This window comes from Solanum stenotomum, chromosome 4, assembly GCF_019186545.1.
Source record: "Solanum stenotomum isolate F172 chromosome 4, ASM1918654v1, whole genome shotgun sequence".
NCBI classification, from domain to species: Eukaryota; Viridiplantae; Streptophyta; class Magnoliopsida; order Solanales; family Solanaceae; genus Solanum; species Solanum stenotomum.
Genome location: NC_064285.1, coordinates 49,777,035 through 49,794,998, shown reverse-complemented (window position 1 = coordinate 49,794,998; position 17,964 = coordinate 49,777,035). Strand labels below are relative to the sequence as shown.

Here is a 17,964-nt window from a genome sequence, read left to right as displayed (position 1 = left end):
CTGTTCTGGGTGTTCATGGGAAACAAAGGTTGTATGCTAAGTTTTCTTGTGAATTTTGGTTAAATTCGGTTACACTTTTGGGGCATGTAGTTTCAAAAGAAGGGGTAATGGTAGATCCTCAAAAGATTGAAACAGTTAAAAATTGGGTTCGACCTAGCTCTGTGACGGAAGTTAGTAGTTTTGTGGGTCTCGCTAGCTACAATCGTCGATTTGTTAAGAATTTTGCTTCCATTGCCACTCAGTTGACAAATTTGACCAAAAAGGAGGTACCCTTTGATTGGATTGAAAAGTGTGATGAGAGCTTTCAAAAGCTAAAGACACTCATGACTACAACGCCTATTCTAGCATTACCGGTAGAGGGTAAGGATTTTATTGTTTATTCTGATGCTTCACATTTTGGTTTGGGTGTTGTATTGATGCAGGATAAGAATGTTATAGCTTATGCCTCGCGTCTATTGAAGGTGAATAAGAGGAATTATCCAACACTGGATTAAGAGTTGGTAGTGGTAGTGTTAGATCTTAAGATCGGGCAACATTACCTCTATGGTGTCAATTGTGAAGTGTTTACTATTCATCATAGGTTGCATCATGTGTTCACTCAAAATGATCTGAATTTGAGACAACAAAAGTGGATGGAGTTTTTAACATCTCGCAACTAGGAAGAACTAGAAAGAAGTTTAAAATCTGGAAATAGTCATTTTTGGGAAGAATTTAAAAATCTGGAAATTAGGTAAATGTGTTAAAGTGAGTTTTTAGTCAACTTCAAATGGCCATAACACCTAGCTTAGGATGAGTTAGGTGTACTTCCAGATATTGTTTGAAATCTCGTGGAATTATATTTCCAACGCCGCTGAGTTTGCATGATTTCGAGTTTGTATGAGTAAGTTATCCCTTTTGGAAGTTGGGCTGTTGGATTAAGGAAATGTCCAATCTGGATTTTTAAGGGGTATTTTAGCCGTTTCACTGTCGTATTGAATAAATCTGTTTTTAGTAAGATAATTGGGGTCAAGACTGAGTTAGTGCAGTTTACGCTTTTGAAAATTAGAGTTAGGGTTTTTGGAGAAAGAACGCAAAAGAAAGGACAAGAAGAAAAACAAGATTCGCCAAGAACGATCAATTTTGGTTGTGAATTCGCCAAGGAATTGATACTACAAGGTATGTGAGTCTCTCATAGCATTGCGTTCATTCACCCACGCGCCAAACATGTTTAGCTCAAGGAAATTCGTCCTAAAAGAGTTTGAAAGTTGATGTTCTTGACATGTATTCTTGAATTTGAATGTTCTTGAATTAGGATGAATAGATAAGTTTTTGAGATGTTTACGTTGAGTTTTAGGGTTGTATTGAGTTAGATTCTTGAATACATATGTTGGGTATCATGATATAAAATTAATTTGAGTTATATAATAGAGTTTAGGCGATTTGGGGATGGAAAACAAAGAAGGAAAGGTCTAGCAGGTTCTGGCGCGCAGGTCCGCGTCGCAGACTCGCTCCTCCAGCGAAGAAAAATTGTCTCCACGTCGCGGTTAGGACATGGACTCCTCTGTCACAAAAATTGATTTTGCGAGCATTTATTCAAAAACGTCTCCGCGTCGTGGATTTATTCCATGACGGATATTTCGTAACTTTTCTTAGGTTTAGCTATTCGAAGACATTCCTAAACATCATGAGATATTTCCAATCACAAATCTTAATCCTTAAATCCATAATTCAATTCAAGGATCAGTTAAGAGTCAAGTCAAGCTCAGTTAAGAGTCAACTGAAGATCAGTTAAGAGTCAAGTCAAGCTCAGTTAAGAGTCAAGTCAAGATCAGTTAAGAGTCAAGTCAAGAGAAGTTAACATCAAAGTGAAGACAAGTCAAGAGTCAAGTTAAGATTAGCTCTTAAAGTTTTCAAAAAGTCTTTCACAAATATTTTAACTTTGTTTTAAGACTTAAGTTTTGAGTGCAGTAAAGAGTAAAGTTGAAGTTCTTTTCTTCAAATAAACATTTGGGGACTAAGTATTTCACAAAGAGATTTAAAATGTTTTTTCACATTCAAATAAAAATGGAAACTAAGATTTCCAAGGGCCTTCGGGCTAGTTTTCAGAAAAGAGTAATAGCTTTTCTAAATTAAGCAAGCAGGGAAACTGAGATTACCGAGATAGCCTTTGAGCTATGTTTTTGAGCACTAATCTCAAATCACAGAAGAAGTATGTTTCTAAACATAAATGCTAATATTATAATTTTGGGAGTAGTATTGAGCACCGATATGCGGATGCGAGTTCATAGTAACTCAAGTATCCATAAACTATGTAGACATCATGGGTAGAAAGGGGTCATATTTTTCAGATGTATCCTTTTCGCATAGACTAGTGGATCCACTTAGTAGTTCAGGTCATATACCACGGCGAGGTATCGGATGGCTCGGGCAGCATGGGGCTAATTACGTTGTATCATCACTATAGTTCTTAAGTGATGGTTGTCGGTTAGAGAAACTCCCACAACAGTAATTGCATGGTTATTCATGGTGTTCTGCTTAGTATAGATAGGGGTGAGGGACTTCATTCATGCATTGCACAAGAAGACTTTGAAAGGGATCATGATATGTCTTTTATGTTTTTACGATTGTGAGTTGACAACATGTTTTAAACAATTTTATTTTCTTTATATTACACTTGTTTTGAACTGCTTTATAATGAAATAATTTCAATTAAGTATTCATGAGTTGAGAAGAGCCAAGGTAAGTTTTTCATTCAGATCCTTTTCAAGCCTATGCTATATTTAGCATTCCAACTTACATACTCGTACATTCAATGTACTGATGCCAGTTGGCCTGCATCGTCTTATGATTCAGACGCAGGTAACCAGGATCGGCATTTCGGCGCAGGTAACTAGGATCGACATTCCGGCGCATTGTTGATACAGTGAGCAGTTCAGAGTCTGTTAGTGAGCCTTATTGCATTTCGGAGGTTCCATTTCATTGTTTTCTAGTTTAGTTCATTAGGATGCTATGGGGTTTGTCCCAACATCCATCCAGTTGTTATTAGAGGCTTCATAGACATTCAGATGTTAGTTCTTTAGTCTTTTCATTGTCATTATTCCATGTTGAGAATTGAGTTTACCTTAATGGCCGGTTGAATGTTCCTTTATAACATTCCAGTTTATTATATGAACTTATCTTTGTTTAGTTTAGGCCTTCCGCTGAGTTAAGTATGTCAGGCCAAGGGTTCGCTTGGGGTCAGCAATGGTTTTGGAGTGCCAAATATGGTATCAGAGCCAGAGTTCAAGAGTCCTAGGGAGTCTATGAAGCCGTGTTTGTAGAGTCCTAGTTATTGGTGTGAAGCGCGCCACATCTATAATTAGGAGACTGCAATACTGAGGAAATTATCTCACTTCTTTCACACTCTTTTCGTGTGTTAGAGTTTGATCTCTAAAAAGTTTCTTCTAATTCGTGCTTGCGTGTGTTTTCAGATAAACATGTCTCCACGAAGAGCTATCACAGGTCTTCCTGTGAGATGCAATGTTGAGGAACAAGAGTTACCTAATGCACTTGAAGTGCAACATCAAGGGGAAGTTAACCATGTTGAATTTTGTGAAGCTATCTGGATGTTAAGTCAAGTTGAGACTCATCAAGTTGGACAGAGAAGTAATTGGCAGGAAGTGGCTAATACTTTAAGGTTCCTTTAGTTTTTACGAATGAATACACCAAGCTTTGCAGGTTCAAGTGTCACAGCGGATCCAGAGAACTTTGTTGAAGTACTTCAGAAAATTTTCGAGATATTGCATGTTGTTGATGCTGAGAGGGTGGAACTAGCTGTATACCAACTGAAGGGTATCGCTAGACTATGGTTCGACCAATGTAAAAAGAATAGGGTTGAGGACGCGCCAATAGTGAGTTGGGTTGTGTTTGAGAGTGCTCTCATGGGGCGTTTCTTTCCTTATGAGTTGTGAGAGGCAAAGATAAGAGAGCTTCTCACCCTTAATTCGGAGTCTATGAGTGCTCATAAGTATAGTCTGAAGTTCACACAACTTTCCCGCTATGCTGTGGAGATGGTTGCTGACATGAGCAGCAGGATGAGTTTATTTGTTGCTGGGTTGTCTCATCAGTCAAGCAAGGAAGGCAAGGCAGCTATGCTGATAGAGGTTATGGCCCTAGCAAGGCTTATGATCCATGTGCAACAAGTTGACAAGGATAATCTGAAGGATGCAGAAGAGTTTAAGAATAAGAAAGCGAAGACAAGAAATGAGTCTGGGCAGTAGAAGGGTAGTGTGAATCATTCGTCCTTTCAGAAGCAAAATGGACCTACTCCATCATCTGCTATTGCACCTTCACCTAAGAACAAAGGTAAGTATAATGACCAAAATTCAGAGAACTTCAAAGCTAGACAAGCATAGTCTCAAGGTAGTGTGGCACAAGGAGGTGGTTGGGCTCCTTTATGTGCTAGATATGGTAGAAACAACTCAGGTAAGTCTCGTGATGGCTAGATAGGTTATTTCAAGTGTGGGCAAGAGGGACACTTCATGAAAGAGTATCCTAAGAATAAGCAAGGTAGTGGAAATCCAAGGAATAGATGCCATTTTTCATCAGTTGCTCCACCACACAGGGCTGCACCTAGAGGGGCTACTTCCAGTACTGGCGGAGGAGCAAACTGCCTCTATACAATCACTAGTCGGCAAGAGCAAAAAAACTCTCTAGATGTTGTCACTAGTATGATCAAAGTCTTTACTTTTGATGCTTATGATTTTCTAGATCCAAGAGCGATTTTATATTTTGTAACTCCATATGTTGCTATGAACTTTGATGTTATTTCTGAGAAACTTTGTGAACCCTTAAGTGTTTCTACACCTGTTGGTGAGTCTATTCTAGCTGAGTGAGTTTATCATGATTGTGTCATTTACATCAATCACAAATACACCGTGGCTGATTTAGTTGAGTTAGACATGGTGGATTTCGATGTCATTCTAGGTATGGACCGGCTTCATGCCTGGTATGCATCAATAGATTATAGAAATTGAGTTGTCAAGTTTCAGATTCCTAATGAGCCACTCATAGAGTGGAGTAGTATTTCAGCAGTGCCTAAGGGTCGTATCATTTCGTACCTTAAGGCAAGAAAGTTAGTTTCGAGGGGTTGTCTCTATCACTTAGTCCGAGTTAATGACTCAAGTGTTGAGATACCTCCCATGCAGTGACTTCCTATAGTAAAAGAGTTTCCTGAAGTCTTTCCTGATGACCTACCCGGAGTCCCTCCTGAGAGAGAAATAGACTTCGATATAAATATTATTCTAGATACTCGTCCTATCTCTATTCCTCCATATAGAATGGCACTAACAGAGTTGAGAGAGCCTAAAAAGTAGTTGAAAGACCTTTTAGAGAAAGAGCTTTATTCGCCCAAGTGTCTCACCTTGGGGCGCTCCAGTCTTACTGTGAGAAAGAAAGATGGTTCCCTTAGGATATGTATAGATTACAGTCAATTGAACAAGGTTACCATCAATAATAAGTATCCTCTTCTAAGGATTGATGTTCTTTTCGTTCAGCTTCAAGGTGCTTCCTGTTTCTCAAAAATTAACCTCCGATCAGGCTATCTTCTTTTAAGAGTAAGGGAATGTAGCATTCCAAAGACAGCTTTCAAAACAAGATATGGTCATTATGAGTTTTTGGTCATGTCCTTTGGTTGGACTAATGCACCAGCGGTATTCATGGACCTTATGAATAAAGTTTTTAAACCTTATTTAGATATGTTTGTTATCATTCTCATTGATGACATACTAATCTATTAAAGGAATGAAAAAGATCATGCTAGTCATCTCAGAGTAGTTCTCCAGACTTTAAAGGATAGAGAGTTGTATGCCAAGTTCTCTAAGTGTGAGTTTTGTCTTGAATATGTGGAAATCCTAGCCACATTGTGTTTGAAGAGGGAATTAGAGTTGATACTCAGAAAAAATAGGCAGTGCAGAATTGGCCTAGACCCACATTTACAACTGATATTAGGAGTTTCTTGGGGTTGGCTGACTATTATAGAAGGTTCGTCGAAGGGTGCTTGTCTATTTTGTCTCCTTTGACCAAGTTGACTCAAAAGACATTGATGTTTCAAAGGTCTGAAACTTGTGAGAAAAGCTTTCAGGAATTGAGAAAGAGGTTGACTACTGCCCAGATTTAATCTTACCAAAAGGTACTCAAGGTTTTGATGTGTACTGTGATGCATCTAGAGTTTGTTTGGGTTGTGTGTTAATGTAGAACGGCAATGTTATATGTTATTCCTCCAGATACTTGAAAGTTCATGAGATGAACTACCCAAACCATGACTGAGAGTTGGCTGCCGTAGTATTTTCCTTGAAAATATGGCGTCATTATCTATATGGTGTTCATGTGGATGTATTCACCGATCACAAGTCTTCAGTATGTGTTTAGTCAGAAAGAGCTTAATCTCATATAGAGGAGGTGGTTAGAATTACTCAAAGATTATGACATGAGTAATCTTTATCACCCAGGTAAGGCTAATGTTGTTGTTGAGGCCTTGATCAGGTTAGCTATGGGTAGCATTTTGAGGAAGATAAGAAAGAGTTAGCAAAAGATGTGCATAGACTTGCACGACTAGGAGTTCGACTAATAGATTCCACAGAAGTAGGAGTAGTGGTGATAAATGGGGCTTATTATCATTAGTGTCAGAAGTAAAAGAGGAGTGAGACCAAGATCCTATTCTGCTTGAATTAAAGGCAAGTGTTCATAAACAAAAAGTGATGGCTTTTGAACAAGAGGGAGATGGAGTTTTGAGGTATCAAGGTTGATTGTGTAATCGATTTCAAGGGTAATTGAGATGATTACCTACCTCTTAGTGAGTTTGCCTATAACAATAGTTACCACTCTAACATCCAGATGGCTCCTTACGAAGCTCTTTATGGGAGACGATGCAGATCTCCTATTGGATGATTTGAAGTTTGTGAAGCAGGGTTGATAGGACCAGATCTAGTTCATCAAGCTATGGAGAAAGTGAAAGTAATTCAAGAGAGGTTGAAAACACCGCAGAGTCGTCAGAAATCCTACACTGATGTTAGGAGAAGGGTATTAGAGTTCGAAGTAGATGATTGGGTATATCTCAAAGTTTCACCCATAAAAGGGGTTATGAGGTTTGGTAAGAAGGGGAAACTTAGTCTCCGATATATTGGACCTTATAGAATAGCCAAGAGGATTGACAAAGTAGCTTATGAGTTGGAGCTACTACAAGGGTTAGAAGTTGTTCATCCGGTATTTCACGTCTCCATGTTGAAGAAGTGCATGGGTGATCCTTCATTGATCATACCAACTGAAAATATTGGGATCAAGGATAGCTTATCTTATGAGAAGATTCCTGTTCAGATTTAAGATCGCCAAGTTCGTAAGTTGATAACAAAAGATATAGCATCAGTCAAAGTCCTTTGGAGGAACCAATTTGTTGAGAAAGCTACTCGGAAAGTTGAGGAGGATAAGAAGAAGAGATATCCACACCTATTTGAAACCGAAGAAAGTGCAGATCAAGGTACTAATTTTCTTCTTAGTGCTCGTTAAATTATGAGTGAGAATGTTGTTTGTTTGCATTTGCTTGTTGGGTGTGTAAATTGGATGTTACACCCTAAGCTTAGTAAGAATAATCTCATTCGAGGAAGAATGTTCCCAAGGTGGAGAAATTGTGACATCTCACAACTAGAAAGAACTAGAAGGAAGTTTAAAATTTGGAAATAGTCATTTTTGGGAAGAATTTAAAAATCTGGAAATTTGGTAAAGGTGTTAAAGTGTATTTTTTGTCAACTTCAAATGGCCATAACTCCTAGCTCATAATGATTTAGTTGTACTTCCATATATGGTTCGAAAGCTCATGGAATAATCTTTCCAACGCCACTGAGTTTGTGCGATTCCGAGTTCGTATGGGTAAGTTATCCCCTTTGGAAGTTGGGATGTTGGATTAAGGAAATGTCCAATCCGGATTTTTAACGGGTATTTAAGTCGTTTCACTGCTCTATTGATTAAATCCATTTTTAGTAAGATAATTGGGGTCAAGACTGATTTAGTGCAGTTTACTCTTTTGAAAATTAGAGTTAGGGTTTTTGGAGAAAGAACGCAAGAGAAAGGAGAAGAAGAAAAGTAAGATTCGCCAAGAACAATATATTTTGGTTGTGGATTCACCAAGGAAATGATCCTACAAGGTATGTGAGTCTCTCATAGCGTTTGGTTCATTCACCCACGCGCCAAACATGTTTAGTTCAGCTAAATTCACCCTAAAAGAGTTTGAAAGTTGATGTTCTTGACATTTATTCTTGAATTTGAATGTTGTTCTTAAATTGGGATGAATTGAGGAATTTTGAGATCTTTACGTTGAGTTTTAGGGTTGTATTGAGTTAGATTATTGATTACATATGCTGGGTATTGGGATCTAAAATGATTTTGAGTTCTATAATAGAGTTTAGGCGATTTGGGGCTGGAAAATGAAGAAGGAAAAGTCAAGCAGGTTCTGGCGCGCAGTTCCGCGTCACGGACATGCTTCCCCAGTGCAGAAATATTGTCTCCGCATCACGGTTTGGATGCGGACTCCTCTGTCTAAAAAATTAATTTCGCGAGCATTTATTCAAAAACATCTCCGCGTCGCGGACTAGTCCCAAGATGGTGATTACGTAACTTTTATGAGGTTTAGCTATTCAAAGTCATTCCTAAACATCATGAGATCTTTCCAATCACAAATCTTAATTCTTGAATCCGTAATTCAATTCAAGGATCAGTTAAGAATCAAGTCAAGCTCATTTAAAAGTCAAGTGAAGATCAGTTAAGAGTTAAGTCAAGCTCAGTTAAGAGTCAAGCCAAGATCAGATAAGAGTCAAGTCAAGAGCAGTTAAGATCAAAGTAAAGAGAAGCCAATAGTCAAGTTAAGATAAGCTCTTAATGTTTTCAAAAAGTCTTTCGCAAATGTTTTAACTTTGTTTTAAAACTTAAGTTTTGAGTTCAGTAAAAAGTAAAGTTGAAGTTCTTTTCTTCAAAGAAACATATGGGGACTAAGTATTTCCCAAAGAGATTTAAAATGTTTTTTCACGTTTAAATAAGAAAGTAAACTGATATTTCCAACGGGGCTTCGGGCTATTTTTCCGAAAAGAATAATATCTTTCGAAATGAAGGAAGTAGAGAAACTAAGATTTCCAAGATAGCCTTTGAAGAAGTATGTTTTTAAACATAAGAGCAAATATTATATTTTTGGGAGTAGTATTGAGCACCGATATGGGGATGCGAGTTCACATTAACTCAAGTCTCCTTAAACCATGTAGCCATCACGGGTAGAAAAAGGTCATACTTTTTAGATTAATATTTTTCTCATAGAGTAGTGGATCCACTTAGTAGTTCAGGTCCTATACGAGGACTAGGTATAGGATGGCCGAGGCAGCGTGGGGCTAATAACGTTGTATCATCACTATAGTTCTTAAGTGATGGTTGTCGGTTAGAGAAACTCCCACAGTAGTAATTGCATTGTTTCTCAAGGGGTTCTTCTTAGTATGGATGGGGATATGAGACTTCATTCATGCATTGCACAAGTAGACTTTGAGAGGGTTCATGATATGTCTTTTATGATTTTTTGATTATGAGTTGACAACATGTTTTAAACAGTTTTCTTTCTCTTTATATTGCACTTGATTTAAACTGCTTTATAATGAAATGAGTTCAGTTAAGTATTCATGAGTTCAGATCCTTTTCAAGCCTATGTTATGTCTAGCATTCCAACTCGCATAGTCGTACATTCACTGTACTGATGCAAGTTGGCCTGCATCGTCTTATGATGCAGACGCAGGTAATTAGGATCGGCATTCCGACGCATCGTTGATGCAGTGAGAAACTCAGAGTCTGTTGGTGAGCCTCCTTGCATTCCGGAGGATCCATGTCATTGTTTTCTAGGATGTTGTGGGGTTTGTGCCAACATCCATCCCAGTTGTTATTAGAGGCTTCCTAGACAGTCAGATGTTAGTTCTTTAATCTTTTCATTGTCATTATTCCATGTTGATACTTGAGTTTGCCTTAATGGCCAGTTGAATGTTCATTTATAACATTCCAGTTTATTATATAAACTTATCTTTGTTGAGTTTAAGTCTTCTGTTGAGTTAAGTAAGCCAGGCCAAGGATTCACTTGGGGCCAGCAATGGTCTTCGAGTGCCAGTCCCGCTTAGGGTGTAGGCTCGGGACATGATAGAGTTACTTAAAGATTATGATGTCACCATTCAATACCTTGCGGGTAAGGCAATGTAGTGGTAGACGCTTTGAGTAGAGAAATGGTGAGTATGGGTAGTTTAGCTTGCTTCAGTGTAACCAAGTGTCCTTTGGCTAAGGAAATTTAGACCTTAGAGTCTAAGTTCATGCAGTTGGTCATCTCAGAAAGAGGTGGGGTGTTAGCTAGTTTATAAGTAACGGCCAAATTCATGGAAGAGATCAAGGCCAAGCAATCCGAGGATGAAAATTTGAATGAACTGAAGAAGAAGACTGTGATTGGTAAGGCACAAGATACAACTCTTAATGCGAAAGGTGCGCTTAGTTCTGAAGGAAGGATTTTTGTTCCTTGAGTTGATGATTTGATTAGAAATTATTGACAAAATATCATGGTTCTCAATATTCAATTCATTCGAGTGTGACCAAGATGTACCAATATTTGAAGCGAATTTATTGGTGGCCGGGCATGAAGAAGGATATAGCAAAGTTTGTGGCTAAGTGTCAAAATTCTCAACAAGTGAAGTATGAACATCACAGGTTTTCTTCAAAGAATGCCAATTCCGGAATGGAAGTGGGAGAGGATAGCCATGGATTATGTGGTTGGTCTTCCCAAGACTTTGCGGAATTTTGATTCTATTTGGGTAGTGGTTGATAGATTGACTAAGTCAGCCCATTTTATTCTGGTAAGAATAGATTATAATGCTGAACATTTGGCTAAAGTTTATGTGAAAGAGATAGTGAGGTTGTAGGAGGTGCCCATCTCTATCATCTTAGATCGTGGTACCACTACACCATTTTTGGCAAAAGGCCACATTAAATCTGGACAACGCTTGTAAAGTGTTGCCTAAAATATTTTTAGCAACGCTTTTAAAGCATAGCCTTAGTTTTGGCCTTTTGACTACGATAATATTGTTAACACTTATAAAGCGTACCGTTTAACGGTATAGGCTACACTTTATAAGTGTTGCCAAATCATTACATAATTAGCAACACTTATTTACACATATGCTTACACTTTTGAAGTGTGCTATTTTTATAATTCTAAAAGCAACACTTGATAAGTATGGCCTTATAATTATCTTAAAATTTTCACCAAAATTATGTATTACCTCCCATATATTCAACTCTCCCTCCAATTTCTAATTGGCCAAAAAAAAAAACTCTATACTAACGTAAAAACATTTTTCCCCAAACCAAAATTTCTGCTGCTCTTTGCCTAAAGCACTACTAAAAAATTAAACCATAAACCTTAGTTTCTCTCCTTCTCAATTTCACCCAAAAATTCTCCAGTTTCCTTATCAATGGCATGTGGCGATTTCCCTAATCCTTCTTCACCTTTGTGCTAGATGAGAAAAAAAATTCGAAGGATTTCGACTTTAGAGGAATCGGAGAATCTACGAGCAGTGGTGATGAAGATAGATTCGGTCACACGGTGAATATGTCAGCCTTCTTCTCGTATGGGCTTGTCAAGGTAACAGACTGTGCTAGAGTTATTTGTTTCCTCAACGCCAAATGTTTCGTACAAAATATAAAGGTTTACTTGTGGGTGGGAGTTCTAGCTCAAGAGTTATGTGGCTGTATTGAAAGGTGAGTTTATGACGTCAGTTGTTCTTTTGGTCCCTTCTTTTAACAGTACCTCTACCTTGGTTTATTTGGACCCCTATCTTTTGAGATATATGTAAATCATTTCAAGCTTGTGGATGCTTTCATGGACATGGAATTGTTGAGCTGCTATATTAATCCTAGATTGCTCATAACACACTTGGTTTTTGCCACTTTGAATTTTCTCTGAACAAAAGAAACAGAAGATCAGAAATTTGCGGTGAGGCTTGTAGATTTGTTTTCAAATTACAGTTTCCCTTGTTAAATAGGATTTTCCCACAATCAAGATATGCACAGTACTTATTTAATTTTCCAAACATGGGACATAAGTTTCCAGGTTCAGTTATGCCCTAATTATTTTTGTACTTTTGTACCTTGTGGTCTATGAAGCATTAAAAAAATCTTAAGAATGAATTGATTGTCATGTTTTTCTTTGAATATATCTGATATGTGATTTATCTAATGGCGTACTGATGAAGTGTCTTCTCTTGTTTGGGCAAAATCCTTTTAGAGAACATATTTGCATCATAAGAAAATCAAGGGTGCCCAGGGTATCAAGATAACCACCTAGGTATTATTCACTACTTGTAAATCTGTGAGCTCATTTTTGGTCAGTCTTAGGATCAAGCTTAGGAAGTCTATTGGGTAGGAAACTTAATGCAGAGAGTCAGAAGTGGATTTTATTTTGACTGATCTGTTGTTAGAAAATGTATGTAGTTTGAATCTTAGATTAGTTTGTTGTTAAAATCAGATAATGCTATGTTTGGGTTCCTGATTTCCTTTTAATTAAAAATAAAATTAGCATTAGTTTTTCTAGGATCAATCAAGAAGAGTAGGGTGTCATCTACTGGATAGAACTTTTGAGTCCTGATTACTGTTGGAAGTCAAATAACTTTTCGTAAAGATTTGGAGGAAGCTTCGTAAATGCATGAAAAATAATAAGTGGAGGAGCTATCTCTTTGCACGTACATCTCTTTCCTTTTTCTATTTTTTCTTGTGAGGAAACCAACCAATGCACTTGATGTCTCATGTTCAACAGATATGGTGAAATTTGGGCACATATAGTCTCTTCTTTTCTTTTTGTTCTATTCATGATGTCCCTGATCATATCAATTCTGTTCAGAATTTCTGATTTCCTAAGTCGGATATTTTGTGATACCTTTAAGAAAAAATTTGTTGGAATAGCTGTACAAATACTGTCCTATTCTGACATGGAGTAGTTGTAAGAAATCTAATGGTTGTTCTTGTGTAGTTTGTTACTTCAGTGAAATTTGACTTGGAAGTTCAACTACCGAGCCATAACCTTTCAGTCCATTGCATGGGTGTATTGGCATTTTCTTCAACTGATGTGTGATGCTTTCACTATTTACTATATGGCTATTGATTTAGTGGTGGTTTTCCATGAATAAGTGAGACTGAGGGCTTTCTCCTCCCCCCCCCCCCACCCTTGGTTCTTTCTATTCATGTTCAGGGCTTTGAGCATGCGATTGCTGGCACTAGTCTATATGTTGTGGTGGCCTGATGATGATGTGGAAGACATCAAAGAAGCAACTATGGAAGATATGAAGTCAGTGGTGAGCAGGATTGACAAAAGTGGAGAGAGAGTATATGTTCAAGCAACTACACTTGGATCATTAGAAGCTTTGCTATAATTTTTGAAGACCCCAGGAGTAAGCATTCCTGTCAGTGGGATTGGCATAGGTCCCGTGCATAAAAAGGATGTCATAAAAGCTAGTGTTATGCTTGAGAAGAAGAAAGAGTATGCAACCATCTTGGCCTTTGATTTTAAAGTGACACAGGGAGCTCGGGAACTTTCAGATGAACTTGGTGTCAAAGTTTTTATGGCTCATATTATATATCACTTATTTGATCAGTTTAAAGCTTAGATTGACACTATCAAGGAATAAAAAAAAGAAGGAAGTTGCTGAAGAAGCAGTGTTCCCCTGTGTGCTCAATATCGTACCAAATTGTGTCTTCAACAAGAAGGATCCAATTGTTCTGGGAGTTGATGTGCTTGAGGGCAGTTTCAGGGTATTAACTTTTCTTGTCTACTGTCTCATATTCATTGGTCTCATCCACCAGTTTAATTATAAAAAATAGAAAAATTAAAGATAATAGAATCTCTGCATTTCATTCGGGAAAACTAGCTTTTGTGCACATCAGCAATACAAATAAGAATAGATAATCAATATTTAATGGGTTGTGATGATATTATCATATTTTCTCTAATTTCATGCTTCCATTAGGTTGGGGAATGGGTTCTTGATTTATTTCTCGTTAAATGTGTAACTTCTTTATGTATAACCTTGTTTGAGGTAGCTCGTCTAACATAAACAAACTTATGGACACTAATTTTTTTTTGGTTGATAAGGTAAGTTGTTATCAAGAAGATTCCATGGATACAAAATTAGATGTGCTAGCTCCTATACAAGATGCTATGAAGGGGTCGGGGAGCTAGCCAAACACCAAAAAGGGAATAACCATGTGAAGGGCCAGTCTAATGTAAGGGAGCTCACAAAATCTGGAAAAACAACTTTAGCAAGGGGTTTAGAGTTGACACTACATCCAAACATTTTGTTGTTTCAACTTTCTAAAGGCTCCAGCTCTCAACAACATCCATTTGAGGGTATCTTTTTAAGCTTTTACATTGGTGATATATAAACATATATGGTTGTGTTTTTATTTAAGAAGGAAGACTGAGAAGCTTGAATTGAAGAAGAACCAACAAGAAACCAAAGCTATTGAAACTTCAAGGAAAGCTATTCCATCAATGGTATTTATTTCCAAAAGACAAAAGTTTGTCATTTGAGTGGTTTCCAAATTAATACTTAACCCGTTTGGTAATTATATTTCATGTTCTGTTTATGTGGCAGGAAAAGTGCAAGAAACAATTAATGATAGCCAATTCAGATTTCATGGAAAAAATGGAGGTATTCTAATTAATCAACCTCTATGTATGTTATTGCCTTGCATGTTGAATTAGATGCAACTCACACTTCCATAGTTTATATCATGTTGTAATTCCCATTTGAGATACCGAACTTAATCATTTTTGATGTCTCTAATCTAATCCATCAAAAATGCACTATTCCCCTCTATGGTTCTCTGAGTTGTTATTTCTGGTTAGGGTGAAATGGAAAGGGAGAGGTGGGGGTTAATTATATTTGATTAGTGAGGAAGTAGAGAGATCCATGGCACTATAGGATATGCATGTTAATGTAGGAGTCGTGATATTTTTAGTACTAGTAATTTCTCTCAACTGCTAAATGCTAATTGAGTGATGAATACAGGATAAGTTTCTGAACCTAGTGTCTAAAGTGGAAGAAAAAGATAAGGCGATCACAACATTTATGTTGTCGGCTGAATAATTTGTTGAAGTTAAGAGAAAGCAAGTGGAACAAGGAAGTGAGAAATAGGGAGTGCAAGCAGTAAATGTAGCAATAGAGAGTTCAAATGATCAGAGCAAGGAGCTAACAACAATTAACCCAGAAAAGCAACAAATACTCCCCCAGCAACTGAGGGCAAAGTTGCCAAGATACAAAGGCTTAAGAGTGGCTTCAGACTATGCAAACCCCAGGGTAGTTTCCTTTGGCTAAACATGGCCCGCAAGAGTAGTGGTTGAACATGTCCCCTCAGGTTGTGGTCCAGGTTGAAGATCTTCATATGGTCCAAACACCACCCTCAGTCTCTTCTTCTACAGCCATACCTCATCCTTCATTGATGCTTTACACTAATAATTTTCATAACAATAACCTAGCATCCCCTGTCAAGCCTGTCCCTGAAAGACGAACAATCACTGCTACTGTCTCCACCATATCTAGGGAAACTTGCTATGAAGTTGGGGTTAACATGATGAACTACTCAACTGGAAACAAGACGACTATTGTCATCAAATTAAATGATGACCCTCATAACGTTGGTGAAGGATTTCTCCAAGCCCCAATATCAAGACAAACTATAACCACAACAACTACCATTACACCTCATGTGAGTATCATGCATCCTATCTCCAGATCTCTCTCAGTCTGCACTCAATCTAATTAACTATTTATGTTCTTGATAATTGAATGCCACTTTAATTCTCTGTGTATGTTACTGAAGGCATTCTTCTCTCCGGTGAAGGGAGTCAAGATGAGTAAAGCACAACAAGCTTCAGGGGATGACAGGGCTAGCCCGATTAGCATCAACAGGAAGGAGTACGGTCATAAACAAGCAAGCAAATGTTATTCTTCTTCTGCCACATCCTTGCCCCAGGGAGCTACAAGTTGTTTAGATGTGGCTACTCCAAGAAACACTGCCTCATATGAGTCTATTGTCACGACCCAAGCCTAGGGCCTAGACGTGACATGGCGAATGAGGAACCCGAAGGAACCCCAAACAAGCCTCTCAAACTTGTCATCACACTTCATAGGTCGCGGAAGTACAATCAACATTAATTAACGGAAAATAGGGACTAAGGGCAAACCATTTCAAAAACACATCATAGAACAAGAGTCAAGCTCATTTACAAAATACTTGTCCAACGCACACCTCTACATACATAGATAGGACGGGGGCCATGACATACTACCGGCTCCCCTCATAGTCAAAATACAATTGCAAGCTAAAGTCTCAAAACATAGGAGTAGGAAACATAACATAGCCCTCGAATCATTGAGGACTCACCAACAAACTCGGATAAGCACCGTACTAGCCACGTGAATGGAGAGAAGGATCAAGAGTAGCTCCGGTCCCTACATGGTGACATCATGTAGGCAAAATATGCGTTAGTACTTGGAATGTACTAAGTATGCGGGGTGCAACACAACAATAGACAAGGACACAATCGAAATACAAGAAATAGTTTCATAGGCATTATGAATAACAATATGAGGATGCATGATCAAAGTGAAGTCAAAACATGTTTAAGTAAATCTATACTAATAGTAGATATCATATGTGTATGCATGATCCAACCAATCTATAACCCCAACTTAGGATGGGGGATGCCGTTCACACCCGGACACCCTGGTGGCAAGGTATAAACCCCTCACATGGTTGATGTTGGTCACACCCCAAGCATCCTAGGTGGTGAGATATAAACCTCTCACATGGTTGATGTTGGTCACACCCCAAGCATCCTAGGTGGTGAGATATAAACCTCTCACATGGTTGTCCGGTTCTTTTCCCCCGGACCGGGCATGGTCATGCAACACTTTATATAGGAAATTCCCATTAGGCTCTAATGCAATCTCACGTATGGAATGAACATATACACAAGCTTAGTTTGTCATCAACACATCTCTGGATTGCCATACATCTCATAACTCAAGCTTTAAAGCATCGATTCATCAATTCTCCATAGTTGGACATTTTGTCAAACACCTTGAAGGCATGTAATGGAATCAAAGAGCATGGAAAATAGGGTAGTAATTATGCAGCCAAACCAGTGAACAACCTACAACAACACCTTTTAACACCCACAATACCACATGAAAATCTCCACATCCATTCCAAATTTAGATTCAAGTTCTAGAGTCACAACATGCTCAAAACAATCACTTTTCATGTTTAAAATTCAATGTGCAGGAAATTATTACAAAGAACAAGACTAATTTATGAATCTTAACTTAAACCATGAATTAGTGAGTAGAATAGAGTCTAGGCACTATGGGTGGAAGGACCCATGAGTTCAACACCACATACCTTGAGTTCTTATGAAGGTCTTGAGAGTGTCTTCAATGGAAGCTTGGAACTTGGAGCAAGAGTCTCTTCAATCTTGAGGAAGGTTTTGGATTAGGGTTCTTGAGAGAACTTGAGAGAAAATGTGTCTAAGTATGGGAGAGGTGTTTTGGGAAATGTTTTAGAGATGGGAATTGAACTAATGGTATATAGGAAATAACATATGCCCTTTGGAAAAATGGTCCAACACTTAGAAAAAAAAATGAGGCGGGTGAACAGTAAAAACGCTCACTGGAAATTGCATTTCCTGCCGGACAGATTTTACGAAAATGGGCATAACTTCTTCGTCCGAACTCCGAATGAGGTGAAACGAAGTGCGTTAGGTAGCTAACTCAAAGGGCTTTCCATGGATATGTTATGGGCCACCCAATTATTTGTGTGCTAGGAGATATGACCCTCCAAAGTAGACCCTCGAAAAAGGCTTCACTTGGAAATTTCGGATTTTGATAC

General features: G+C 38.1%; 1 protein-coding gene and 1 pseudogene across 1 annotated transcript in view; both read left to right on the top strand.

Moving 5' to 3' along the window:
- LOC125862275 (anthranilate phosphoribosyltransferase, chloroplastic-like) overlaps positions 1 to 17,964 on the top strand; it is a 1,111,005-nt gene that overhangs the window by 254,354 nt on the left and 838,687 nt on the right. The gene's annotated exons all lie outside the window — the stretch shown is intronic.
- On the top strand, positions 13,275 to 16,125 carry LOC125862769 (uncharacterized; annotated as a pseudogene).